Genomic DNA, 13,792 nt, shown 5'->3' on the forward strand with positions numbered 1-13,792 from the left:
CAAGGACTGTAGGCCATGTAGGTGGCTGGGGACAGTCACAGGGTTTGGAAAGGTCGCTTGGGCTGGGGAGTGGAGGCTAGGTTTTGGGAGCTCAGGCCCACAGGTAAGGGTGATGATGGAGAGGAGGGGAAGAGGTGGCGAGCCCCCGGCGGGCCCCGTGGAACTCCTAGACCGGGAATAGCAGGCAAGAGGAGCGTGGGGAGGTGATGAGCTCAGCCACGGGGAGGCTGAGTGTGCGGGGTTGGCGGGATGTCCAGGGTAGCTGGACAGGAGGGAGGCCCCAAGGCAGCGCCGGCCTGTGGGTGCTCTGAGCCTTCCCTTCCTCCACAGCAGGGCTCCGAGCACCCACAGCCCTGGGCCTTAGCCCCTTCAGGGTTGGCCTTGAGCTGCCTGGCTCGTCAGAGCCTCCCTGGGCCGGCCACACCCAGTGATGGATGCAGGCAGGAGTTTAAGCCCGGCCCGGCCAACCCAGGCTCTAGAGGCCGCCCTCATTCTGGAACCCCTGCACGGTCATGCCTCTGTCCGTGGCTGCACGTTACCCCTCACCTTCTGCTCCCGGGCTGTCTCTGACACCCCCTCCCACAAGCCTGCCTCCTAGTGGCCTTCCGTAGCCTGTACTGTCACACAGGCCGAGCTGAGCCCAGCAGCCTGTAGCGGCTGAGATCTGTGCAGGTGAGGGCGGCAGGGAACCCCCCAAACCCAGATGGAGGGGTGGAAGGGAATTCCATAGGCCTGGGAGCTGCTCTCGGGCGGGCCCCTTGCTCTGGGCCCCTTTCCTATAAGTGCACCCCAGCATCTCTTGGCTTATGGATTCCGGGTCCTTCTGGCCTCAGTGCCCCTCCTTGCTGAGGCTCCCACGGTCCCCAGAGTCACAGCTCCTGGGATGATGTAGCCCCGCCTCCTCTGTCTCTGGGCTCCAGGACGCCCCCAGGACTGAAATGCACACAGAGACCCTCTGTGAGCTCCTGGTTTGCTCTGAGTCTCCCCAGAAGCCGGCCCTGGAGCACTGATTCATGTGAGCCCTGCTTCTTCGGGAGGGACCCCAGGAGACACCCGGAGGGAGTGGAGAAAGTGGCAGAGAGGGGACCAGACAATACAGAATGTGGCCCCGACAAGTCACCTCTGAGGGTAGCCAGGCCGCAGTGCCCGGCTGCGGGGCGTTTGTCCATCCGCTCCCCCATCCCTGGAGGTGGGGGGGCTGCCTCGGGACCCCAGCATGGTCCCACTTTGTGTTTGCCTGGCTTGCCGCCAGAGATGGCCTCTGTCCACGGAGTCAGTGAAAACACTTCCCACGCGGGCCTGTGTTTGGTCTGTCTTTGGGGGTCCCCCTGTGGCAGCTGACGCCCTGGTCTGTTGGCATGTCACTCAGAGACAGAGACGGAGGGAGAAATGCTACTCCTTTATCCGAGGAGCTTCTGCTGTTCTCTGTCTCCCGATAGGCTCGGCAGGGAGGGAGCTGGGCAACTGCCCCCCACACCAGCCCGAGCCCCCTCGCCTCCCCCCTCTAGGCCCCCCAGGCACCGCCTGCTCCCCAGGGGCCCAAAGGACCGTCTGGGAGCCTGGCCGCTCAGCCCTGCTGGCCTAGTCTAAGCCCCTGGGCCGCCAGGCAGGCCCAGTTGGCGGCCAGGAGCGCCTGAACAGCCCAGCCTTTGTCCCTGGCAGTCACAGGCCCGCTTGCTCAGTGCCCGGCTTGTTTTTCCCAGGCCAGGCTGGGCAGGCAGAGGCCCCAAAGCCATGGAAACGACACAGACCACCTGTCCCGCCCCAGCTCTGCTCTCAGCGTGCCCAGGGCCACAGCTGGGCCGAAGAGAGCCCAGAGACTTCTAGCCGTCTAGCGCTCCTCACACGCAGGCTCTGAGGACCAGGCTACCAAGGGCTTCTTCCTCCCTCCTTCTCCAGCCACCCGCCCCTGGGGCCCAGGAAGGAGGTCAGCTCAGCGAAATAACTCTCCAATCAGAGCTGCCCCAAGAAGAAGGGGGCTGCCTTGGAGGGTGGTGAACTCCCCAGCACACAGCACGTGTGGGAGCCGCCTCCTGGAGCTGCTTGTGTAAGGGTAGCTGTTGTGGGTGCCGAGACGCGCTGCTGGAATGAAGGAGCCGGGAAGGATTCACTCGCCGACCCACTCATTTGTTCAGTCAGCAACAGTGGCATCCTCGTTTTGGGCTGAGGCCCGGTGCCAGGTGCTGAGCATGAAATGTGGGATCCGGGTAGGGCCCCTGCCTTCTTGGGAGGCAGAGTCCGTGGATAGGAGGACGTGAGGGGGAGACACACGAGCCAACAGCTGCCCCCAGTCAGGCAGAGAGACCACAGAGATCATGAGTCCAGCGCCCCATGCCATGGGTGGGGAAACTGAGGCACAGGGGAATGGACACAGGACATGCAGTGTCGATAACTCCCCAGAGCTTCTGGCCCACGAAATATCCAAGCTACGAAGGCCCGTGGGAGCTCTGAGAAGGGGAGACCCTCTTCTGGGTTTGGAGAGTGACTTGGGAACGGCTCTGCGATGAGGCTGGGGTGAGGCTAGACGGGATCCACTCATTTGAGGAAACTTCCCCGGGACCGGTCATGGATCGGGCCGGGCTGCGGATGCCTCAGGAGCCTGGGGAGACTGTTCCTGGGACCTACTGAGTTTTGGGCTCGGACCGTCTCGCCGCGGGCCTGGCTCTGAGGGCCACCCGGCACGGTCAGCGAGTGCCGTGTGACAGACCGTTCCGGAACAGCGCGAGAGAACTACGGCCATGTTATTCTGCTTATGGAATCTGTGGGTCAGGAACCCCGAAAGGTCCGGTGGGGCCGACTCCCCCGGGGACGCCCCCGAGTTGCTGGGGCGGGAGGGGCTGCACCTGGTGGGGTCCCTCCTCACCCACGGGTCTGGCGCTGGGGCCGGGGGGACTTGCGGGCTGGAGCTGTCAGCCAGCGGGCCTCCACGCGGGCTCTCTGGGCGTCCTGGGCTTCCTCACAGCCCGGAGGCCTGGGAGCACTTGAACTTCACTCTTACGCAGCGGCTCGGGGCTCCGGGATGCAAGCCATTGGGCCCTTTATGACTCAGCCTTGGAAGTCCCCCAGCAGCCTGCTGCCACTCTGTCGGCTGAAGAAGTCACAAGCCTTCCCAGATGCGGGGGGCTCGGACACGGACCCGCCTTTCGGTGGGAGGCGCACCGAGGACTTGGCCGCCATGGTTAGAAGCCGCGGGCTACGTCCCGGCCTGCCAGGCCCTCCTCTCCTCTTCGAAAAGTTCTACCCTCCGCCGGGGCTGGGCTTAAATCCCAAGCCGGAAAACCTTCCTGCAAACTCCTGCCCCAGTAGCTCTTTCTGGATCTCCTTCTAACTAATCACGAGGACGGCCACGAGCGTGCCATCCTCTCCTTGGCACTGTGCCCAGGTAGTCACACGTGTGTGCCGCTTCTCACGGCAACTTTGTGGGACATTTCAGAGGAGGGGGCCTCTCACCTGGAGTTTTGCAGGATGAGTAGGAGTTCCCTGGACCCAGGGAGTGGGCAAAAAGCTATGGTGAGCTTGGGCATGGGCGCAGTCAGTTGTGGCTGGAGGACAGTTTCACGGACTCCGGGACAAGGGTTTGTTTAGTCGGGAAGTGCGTCAGACAGACCTGTGTCCTGGGAGGATCCACCCCCTCACCCCCCACCCCCCACCCCCGCCTGTCCTGACCGTTGGTGAAGGCCAGAGCCGGTGCTTGCCCGCAGGCCTCCCACAGGAGCCTGCCTGCCTGTGCCTCCTCTTCTGTTTTACATGGTTTCAAGGGTCCTTTCAACCGTCCCCTGCGGCGGCTGGGTGGCCACTGTTCGCCCCGTTTTACAGATAAGAAACTGAGGCTGAGAAGTTTCTCTGGCATCTAAGCTGGGTGAGAGGGCCGGGACCCGGGGTTGGGTGCTCCCTTTGTCCGCCGCGGGCCCTCAACCCTCAGGAGCCACCCCAGGCGGTGCGGGAAGCTCCTCCTCTCTCCCCAGCACCCTGGCTCCCCCGCCACCAGCTCCCCACCCCTCTCAGCCCTGACCGCATGGCCCAGAAAAGCCCATTCAGAGCTGCCGGCAGCGGGACCTCTGCTTTACATCAGCAGGCGGCAGGGAGCACGGTCACGTGCCCACTTATGTCCAGCGCGCCTCGTGGCCGCGGGGCTGGAGGGGGGCAAGAACGAAGGGGGTTGCTGGACTGGGGTGGGGGAAACTGAGGCCCAGGAGGCACTAGGGCTGGGATTCCGCAGCGAGCTCGAACCTGACCTCCCCCTCCCGCCCAGTCATTCATTTCCGGCTCTTGAAATAGATCCTCGGCCTGCCTGGTAGCCAGGCGGCCAAGGGCAGGGCCCCGCTGCCGGCCTGCTCCAGCCTGGCCTGGTCACCCCGAAAAGCTGACGAAAGCCAGCTGCCCTCGCAGCGGTCGCTCGGCAGGCAGACACCCGGAGGCGTGACGCCTGCCCTCGTCTGGCACCCGAGGTTGCCAGGAGGGCCCTTGGAAATCTCCTCTCCACTCCCACTCCCAGGGGCTTTGCAGCTCCTTTCCGGAATGGCTTCCTGATGAGGTAATGCAGCTTGCAGCGCGGGAGGAGGCCACTGGGAAACGCTGCTGGCCAGGCCCCAGCTCGGCTGGAAAATGGCGGCCCGTGGCCTCCTTGCCCTGCCCGGCCCGAGGCTGCCCACGGGGGCACGGAGGGAGCCAGGTGGGGGGGAGCGGGGCTCTGGGCCGAGCGCTTGGCGGCCTCCTTCCGAGGCAGCTGGGAGACCCCAGACATTGACTCATCTCCTGGCCTCGGCCCCCTCAGCCCCAGCCTCGGCCTGCGGCCTCCCACTGACCCCGAGTCCCCACCCTGCAACTGCGCCACCACCCCGTGGTGACCCAGTGGCCCAGAGGGGGTGCGCTCGGCCCAGCCCCAGAGCAGGAAAGCACGCGCCCCTCGGGGGCGAGGGAGGACCCCTGCTCCGGGATCACGGCTGGGAACTGCATGCTGGGCCCGCGCTGCCCTGCCGGCCTGCATTTTCCTGGAACAGAGTCTGTTCTGGCCGCCGAGCAGAGAGCGCGAGGCCGCACGGCTCCCGGTGCCCGGTGCCCGGTGCCCGGTGCCCGAAGCGAGAGCAAACGTGGAGCCGGCGTGCGCGGAAGGCTGCCGAGGCCGTCCACCCGGTGTCCCTGCAGGGCCTCTCTGGGCCCCGTGCAAGGCAGGCTCCAGCTCCCCTTCCCGGGGCTCCTGGCCGGGGACGCTGGGGTGAGGGGCGTGGGCACTGAGCAGGGCGGTCCCGAGGGGTGACTCACCTCCCTCCCCTGTAGCTCCCCTCTTGCTGCCGGGCTCCATACGGGGTGGCTGGGGCCACGGGCTCAGATGGCCTCGCAGCCCCCACCCTCCCAGGTGGAGGAAGGGACCCTAAGATCCGAAACGGCCACAGGGACCTCGTGGGGCCCTTACCCGGCCCTGGGAGCCAGGGGGAGGTTCCCTCTCTCAGGCTGGGCCCAGCAGGACCCCAGCTCTGGGTGGAATTTGGGACGCTGGTGGTGTGCAGAGGGAGTGGGGCAGGCCCAGGTGTCTACAGGCCCAGCCCGTCCTGTGTCTGCTCGGATTTGTTGAGTGATGGGGGCCGAGCCCCTGCTCCTGGCTGGGCCTCAATTTCCCCATCTGCAGACTGGAGGCGCCTGGGGGCCAGGGTCGGAGAGGGGGCCTCAGCTGGATGCCAGGAGCCCCCCAGGTCTGTCTGTGGGCCTGGGGCTGCAGCTGTGTGGGGGAAGCCTCTCTCTCGGCCTCGCTTCGAATTTCCGCATTGGAAGAGACCCAGGGATCACAGAGCAGCACTGGGGGCGCCGGGGAGGGCCAGGCGGGCCTGAGTGGTGCGGGAATTAGTGGCTGGGCCAGGATCCGAGCCCAGACTCCTCTGCTGGCCCAGAGTGACCCCGCTGGGCCTCCTCCGTCTCCCTGCTGCTTTCCCTGCACAAAGCAGGGCTGGGGAGGGCCCGACTCCCGCTCCCGGAGCAGAACTGCTCCCCTCTGCTGTCCCCTGGTGGCCATATGGGCACATGGCGGCCCAATCCCCAAACCCCAAGCCCACAAATATGGGCCCCTCTAGCCTGGTGACACCTACGGGGTGGGGGGCGCCCACAGACCCAGAGGTACCCACAAGGCACCCACTAGGCACCCACTAGGCACCTACTAGGCACCCTGGCTGAGAGCTTTGTCCCATGGGAGCTTCTCGTCCCCTCACAGGCGGGGTATTGTCGTGAGGACCCCATTACAGATGTGGCATAGAGGTCCAGAGGGGTCAGTGGCCCAGACGGGCGGCCCCGCCGGGAGATGATTCAGCTGGTGGCTGGTGATGTTTGCAGTCCTGCCTCCATGGGAAAGGTGCCCCACCCCAGTCAGCAGCCACCTGGGGCCCGATGAGGGCGCTGAGCCTCCCTATTCTGCGGGGGCAAGGGTCACCAACCCGGAGAAGAGAAGGGCCCGGCTCATGGGAACAGGAAGGTGTGCATTTGGGCCCCAGGGGCAGAGGTGGGGATGAGGTGGTTTCAAGATCCTGAGACCACCAGCCCTGGGGGCAGAGGGGAGCCAAGGGCCCACACTCGTCCCAGGAGCCCCCAGATCCACCGCCTGCTTTAGCCTCCAGGTCCAGGCCCTGCACTCGGCGAGTCCCCAGCATGTGCCAGCCCCTGACCGGAGGCCGGCTGACCACCGAGGCCTCACAGGACAGGCAGTCAGGCTCTGCGGGGTCTATCCGCCTGCCTGAGGGTACCTGGAGGGAGCCTTGTGAATGCATTTCTGGGCACATGCGCTCCCAGCGGTGTCCTCAGGGTGGCGGTGGGAGGGCTGATTGCTCCGTGGCTAGGATGTGCCCTTGGATCCCGTCTCCAGGGGCGTGCGCCTGTGAGTGCCCCCTGGCCTCTAACGTGGGACACCCTCTACCTCCCCGTATCCCCAAAGCACGCGCAGGCCCCTTCAGCCAGACTTCATCACTGTCTCTGGTGCCCAGCCTGGGTACCTATCACAGTGGGCATGGTGCTGGCACCAGGCTGGGGACACACCGGAGGTCTAGCAGAGCTGCAAGGTCTTAGAGGACGGGGCATCCTCCAACTGAGCCCAAGTGTCAAATTTCGCTGACAGGGAAACCGAGACCCAGATAGAGGGAGGATTTGCCCAGGCCTAGGTTGGGCCCTACATGAAGTTGGAGTGGGACCGGGGCCAGCATCTAGGGGTCTGATCACCAGCCCCACATCTGTGCCACTGAGTCCCCAGGGGGACAGGGCAGGTGGAGGGCAGGTGAGCCTCTCCCCAGCCCCTCCACGTCTCTGAATTTCCCACCAGGAAGGAGACAGGAATGGCAGTGGCAAGACTGGCTGGTGGGAGGCTTAGCCTGGTCCTGGTCGGGGACAGAGGGCAGGGGGCAGAGACCAAATCTCCCGCTCCTGCCCAGGCTGTCCCAGGAACACTCAGCCTTGGAGGTCAGGGCCGGAGGGCCCAGCCAGACAGCCAGTCTTACTACCACTTCCCTTGTCATTTTAGGTGCCCTCAGCCCCCACTGCTCTGGGAGACAGGCCTCTGAATGCACAGATGCTTGGGAAGTGTGCGGTGGTCCCCTGGGGGTCAAGACCCCGATCGGATGCTCTGATGCGGAAGGAGGGCCTGCACACAGGGGACCCAGGGGAATCGCTCTTGCTGCCTGTGACCTCGGCCTTCAAGTCAATAGAGGGAAGCAGGCCCAAGAAGGTTGTGCTGCAGACACACCCAGGGCGGGGCCTGACGCCAGGCCCTTCAGCCACTGGACCCTGGGCAGCCCCCGCCTATCTGGCTGTGAGTCGCTGGGCAGCTCACTCAACCTCTCTGTGCCGCAGAGCGGTAACGACAGCAGCGCTCACGAGGGATCTGGGGAGGGATCTGGGGAGGAGAGAGACATGGTCCGGTTCTGGGGGTTCTTGCCGCCAGGGGGTACCTGGGGGCAGGAGAGAGGGACTCATTCCTGGGGACTTGGGGCTTGTCAGGAGGTTGGGGAGACCAAGTGGCCCCGAAGAGGAGAGTGGCGTCTCGGAAGGTTTGGGTGGGGGTGTAGGAGGTTAGGGGTGCAGGGAGAGGTCACTCCCGGGCCGGCAGCCTCTAGGAGTCTGACCTTGCGCCGCGAGTGGCCCTAGGGAAAGTGGCCGGTCAGGCCATCCATTTGTCCCCTTTGCAGAAGGCCATGACGCCCCACGGGCCCGGCCGAGGGGAGCTTTGCCCCCGCGGGGCCTGGTGCAGATGGGAGGCGTCGGGCTCTCATCACCCCCATGTCCCAGGGTCTCCCTTCTCGGGTCCAGGCCGGGGGTACCGAGGTGGGAGGGAAGCGGCCATGACGCCCGGCGGCCCGGCACAGCCGGCTGCAATTAGGAAAGCGGAGAAGTTGTTTGGGGGTTAAATCAAAACGAATCTCCTTAAGGGGATGGCCGGGCCCCCTCCAGAAAGCATTTTCATGATGTAGCCCTCGGGCCCCGGAAGTGGGCTCCCTGGACTCTAGGGATGTGAGGGAAGAGGACAGGGTGGGTGACGTTACCACCGGGCCTGGCCTCGCCGGGTTGGGGGGCCTGGGTGCCTCCCGCCCCACCGTCCTAATCCCAGCTCCGTCCACCTCCCGCCGAGTCTCTGCCTGGCTCACGCTGCACCCCGACTCTGGCCCTCATATGGCCCCAACAGTCTGTCCCTCCATCCGTCCGTCCCTTCTTCCTGCCGCCCGCGCCAGGGCCTGCTGTGGGACCTGGGACGCGGAGGGGTGGGTGGCTTCCCCACTCCACCGAGGGACACCGCCCTGCTCTTGGCCTCGAGTGGCCTCCAGCATGGGGGGCGGCCAGGCTGCAGGGCCTGCAAACATGACTGTGGCTGTTTATTCAGCTGTCGGAGTTGGCGCCCGCTCCCCCACCCAGGCCTGGTCTTTCTGGAGTTAAAACGCTCAGCCCTGTCCCCACCCTGGGGAGTGACCTCACAGCAGGATTTCTCTGGAGGAGGCCTCCAGGGCCAGCCACCGAGTGGAGGGCTGTGGGCCGGCCCTCGGCCAGAGCCCTGTGGACAGTGGGAGCCCGGGGTGGGGGACACCCTCTCAGCGTGGACGTCTCCTCTCCCCCTGCTGTTCCTGTGCCGGACAAGGTCCCCGTGCTGCAGAAGCAGACCGCACTCTCCGTCTGGGTCACTGGGGAGCATGTGACAAAGGGACATGTTCGGGCAGACCTGAGGAAGGCTGCAGGGAGGGAGTTTGCAGGGGTGGTAGCCAAGGGGTGTGTGTGTCGGGGGGAGGGGAGCAAGGGTCCCAAGCCTCAGGCCTCCCGCCAGCACCTTCCACCGCTGAACCCACTGTCAGTGCATGCGGAGTCCGCGTGTGTCCGTCTCGGCCAGCCTGCAGGGCCGGCTGGAGCGGGAGGACGGTGGGTCCGACAACGTAAAGGGCCTCAGAAGGTCCGCCAAGGCCCTCAGAAGCAAAACCGCCGTTCCGAGTGCCCCTCAGCATTCAAGAGACTGTCCTTCCCCTTGCGGGGCCCAGAGAGTAGGGCCTAAAGCCAACCATCAGCAGGAGCTCGATGGCGTTTCTTCTAGAACTTTGCCAGGCCCTGTCAGGGGGCAGCATCTTGCTCCCCTCCCCTCCCAGGGTAGGAGGTGGTCTAAGGCTGGAGCAGCCCCACCCTTCTGCCGGCCCCCTTCGGCGTTCCTCTGGGGACCACCCGGTTTGGAGCAGCTGCCTGGAAGGGTCTCAGCCCACAGCAGGGAGCGGTCGGCCGGCCCACCTGCCCCCCTTCGAGGCCCCAGACTCGGTGGAGCAGAGACGAGGTGTTTCCTGCCGTGCCCTGCCAAATTCTGGACCCAGTCTGTGAGCCTAAGAATATGGGCACGGTGAGGCTCCAGCTTTGGGGGCCGTCTGTCAGCAGCCAACAGAGCAAATGGGGGCAAGCTTAAGACAGAGGTTGGCCCCCGGCGTCCGTGAGCGGTCTCTCCGGTCTCTCTCCGAATGACACTTTCTGGCCGTCATGGGCTCTGCACCTGCAAGCCTGCGAGGGTCCTGTACAAGCCTCCCTTGTACAGTTGAAGGAGTGACAGACACAGGTCCAGGCCATTGTGAGGACGAAGCCAGGTGCGGAGGTGGGCACGTGCTGAGGGCCTGGCTGATGGGGGGCGGTCAGTATGTCCCAGCAGCCTGATTTGGAGTTTCCCCCAAAGCTCAGCCCAGGTCTGGTCCGAGCTGCTGGTCAGAGTGTACACAGAATGGAAGAAAGTCCCACACTAAGTCATTGGCTTTAGGCACTACTCTCTGGGCTTAAGGCCCCAGTCCCCATGTCACCTTCCCCAGGAGGGAAGCTTTGGCATTAAAGCCTGATGCCTTCAAACTCTACCCTTGGAGTTGTCATTTGGGTAAATTGCCACTTTCTCTTTTTGCCTGGGCTGCTGGGAAGCTCTGAACTAAAGCCATGAGTACATCTCTGGCTCCACTTAGACTTCACTTCTTGCCCTTGCTTTCTGTTCCTTTTTTATCTCCTAATTACATGTCCTGTGGCATCTTTGTTGCACCCCTAAATCTCTTCTGGGCAAGGCCTGACTCCTTTCTCTAGGCTTCTCAGCCCCCACAGCCCTCTAGATGCTCCCACCCCTGAGTGATGTGGGAAAGCGCGGCGGCAGGGGCCCGAGACGCTCCTGCCCTGGGCTTGGGCTCAAATCCACGCTCCCCTCCTCTGTGGGGGGTGGGGACCCCTCCACCCACACCTGTGCCCACTCAGTGCTCAGTGCATGCGGAAGGCTTCGAGGAGGAGGGGAATGCACAGGCAGAGGTTAAGCGGTACCTCTCTTCTCCGTTTCTCTCTCTTCTCCTGTTCTGTTCCTCCGCGCGTCTCCTTCAGCCTGGGCCTGGGCTCCTGAGTTCAGCAGCACAAAAGTGCCCCCCGCGCTCCCCACCCCTCCGCTGAGCTGCCTCCTCCCATCGGACGAGGCTCTCTGGTGGCACCCCAGGCCTCTGTCCCCAGGAGCCCAGGGGACAGGGCGATGGGCGATGGACCGTGGGGACCCAGGGGGCCGTGAGAGCCTGGGGGCAGGCGAGGACCATCAGGGGAGGCTGCCTATGGGGGGCGCCTCAAAGGGGAGCTGGAAGCCGAGTACGGGCAGCCAGGAGGAGGCCAAGTTGGGGAGAGCAGGTGGGAAGGAGGCTGAAGACAGATGAGATCAAGGGGATGGAGGCCCCCTGAAGCCAAGGAGCCGAGAAGGTCCCTTGACCCTGACCCTGTGAGCTCGCCTGCCGGGCCAGAGAGGCCTGTGTTTGCAAAGACCGGGAGGTGGGGCTCCCATGTGCCTGGGGACGAGGGAGCAGGTGGGAGGCTCGGGAGGGCCGTGCCTTCAGGGAGGCAATGGGGAGCCACAGAAGGTTATGGGGGGTGTGGGTGCCAGGCCCTCAGATGCTCACACTGAACGCCCAATTCTAATCTGCTCATTTACTCAGACTCCGTGACTCCTCGGACCGAGGGACATAACCATCCTTGCCTGCCGTGGGGGATGTGCCGCTCTCCCCAACACTGGCGCCCACACCCGGCCAGGCAGCCGCGGAGAGGAGGCAGATATCTCGGGGAGGGATCACAGCGATTCCTGCCAGCTTCTGACATTAAAATAGACTTTGGAAAGCAAATGGCTGAGACATTTTGAAAGAAAAACAATAAAAGAAGCTTCTAGAAGCCAGAGCCCCAGCCAACATGTGTTCTTGTCCCAGACAGCGGCTGTGGGGGACTGATGAGCAAGTGACCCTGAGAAGGCACTGCTGCGGGCTCGATGGGGTGAGGGGCCAGACCCGAGAAGTGTCGCCGAGCCTCAGGACAGGGCAGGGCTGGCTGATGCCTGCTGGTGTCCTGGTCCTGGCCGGAGGAGCAGGTCCCCATTTCCAGACACCCTGAGGAAAACGTGCCGTCCCTGAGGCTCGTCTGGACAGACGGTGTCTGAGGCTGGACACCCCTGGCCGTGGTGCTGTCACAGTCAGGGGCAGCTGGAGAAGAAGCAGGACTCCGAGCTGACTCACTTTACCCTGTGGACCACCAGCATCGTGGGTCAGCAGAGCCCCACCTCCCAGGGCTGGACATGCCCATCTATCCTCGAGGATGCTCTAGGGACAGAGTGCTCAGGGGGAGGGTCAGGCTGGGATGTCTCAGTCCCTGCAGCCCCCAGCCCAGAGTGCACCATGGGGGCCAGTGGACGCCTACAGGGTCCCAAGTTTGACCTGTGCGCCCCCCTCCACCGATCCCCAGTGACTGGACTCCAGAGTCTCGGATGCAAATTCCCACGGGGCCAGGAACTGAGGCTCTGTGGCTACACTGGCTTAGTGGGAACCCAAAGCCTGGATTATTTTTCTTTGGGGAGGAGGAGGAGGCGGCCCGTCCTGGAGACATTTCACTTGTAAATTAGGTCTTGGCGTTTCTCTCTCCTCTGTCTTGGCCCAGGAGTGGCCGCCATCTGCAGTAGGGGCAATGGTGGTTTGGTTGCCCACCCAGTTGTTGACTGGGTGGTCCTGGGCTGGGCCGAAGGGCAGGGATGGGATCTGAGCCTGGGCACCTCTGCTAGCAGGCGGGGGCCAGACAGCCATGTCCAGCCTCCTCAACTTCAGGTTCTGGGGGGACCTGGGGGGTCACCCTCCCCCAGCCCCGATGTCCAGGCCAGGGAGCGGGGTGCTGATCACAGAGAGTGGCGCCGCTAGAGGCTTCTGGGCGGACAAGGAGCCGGTCACTGGTTCACTGTCCCCACGCCCCGCCTGCCTTGGGCAGGAGCTGCTTCCGGCCTGCCGCAGCACAGACAATGCGCCAGTGGGGGAGGGGTGGCCTCGCGCCAGGACCCCCCCCCCCCATCCCAGCCACACAGGAAGACAGCGTGTCCTGGAGTGAACCCGCAGCCAGGCGCTGTGACTTCGGGTGCCAGATTCCCAGAGATGCTGTCTCCATTCGACTCAAACTGATTCCTTTCAACTTTAAAATGATGAGGGGCCCTAGGACCCTGTCTGGGGGGTGGGTAAGTGGGGGGCTTCAGAAAATCTCACCCTCCTCTTCTGTGCCTCTTCCACAGTCAGTGCCCTTGGGTTAGGCTGAACTTCTTTCTACCGCAGGGCCTTTGCACGAGCTGTGCCCTCTGCTTGACCTGCTCTCCTCCAGGTCTCAGCTGCAGTGCTGCCCCATGGCTCGCGTTCATCTCTGCCCTTGCAGGAGTGTCCCTCCCCATCAGGCTGTTCCTGTTAAATGTGCTGATGTGTTGGGTGCCTGGGTGGCTCAGTGGGTTAAGCCTCTGCCTTTAGCTCAGGTCATGATCTCGGAGTCGGAGTCCTGGGATCAAGTCCCGCATCGGGCTCTCTGCTCAGCAGGGAACCTGCTTCCCCTCTCGCTACCTGCCTCTCTGCCTACTAGTGATCTCTCTCTCTGTGTCAAATAAATAAATAAAATCTTTTAAAAATTTTTAAAAAAATGTGCTGATACGTCATCCGCTACCTCATCGCCACACCAAACACGGGTTCTGAGCTGTGCTGGGACCTGCCTGTCTTGGTTCTTGCCGTATCCAGGGGACTGCGTAAGTTCTCCCCACTCACTCCCACCCTGCCTTCCCTGCCCGAGCCCAACCTGGCAGTCCCCTCTACGCCCTGCGCAGGGCTCAGCGATCATGACCCCCATACTGCCCCCCCCCAAGTGTGTTTGTCTCTCCACCCTGGAAATGCCCCCCCAGCCTGGGCCAAGGGAGCTGACAGACTCTCTGCAGAGTGCTCTGGGCAAGTCACCTGTGATCTTACCACAGACCAGCCCCACTCTTGGTGCAGCCCAGCAACAGGGGGGCTGGGTA

At 64.0% G+C, this 13,792-nt stretch overlaps 1 long non-coding RNA gene across 2 annotated transcripts; it reads left to right on the forward strand.

Moving 5' to 3' along the window:
• Positions 1-3,660: 3,660 nt before the first annotated feature.
• LOC308347221 lies at positions 3,661-13,423 on the forward strand. 2 transcript variants are annotated; one of them, XR_013967226.1, is made up of 3 exons: positions 3,661-3,859; positions 7,496-7,783; positions 11,430-13,423. It is a non-coding gene; the product is annotated as an uncharacterized lncRNA (long non-coding RNA). The 2 variants fall into 2 exon arrangements; XR_013967227.1 differs by lacking the exon at positions 3,661-3,859 and adding an exon at positions 3,995-4,534.
• The last annotated feature ends 369 nt before the right edge of the window (positions 13,424-13,792 follow it).

The sequence above is a fragment of the Martes martes genome, assembly GCF_963455335.1.
Source record: "Martes martes genome assembly, chromosome: 8".
NCBI lineage: Eukaryota > Metazoa > Chordata > Mammalia > Carnivora > Mustelidae > Martes > Martes martes.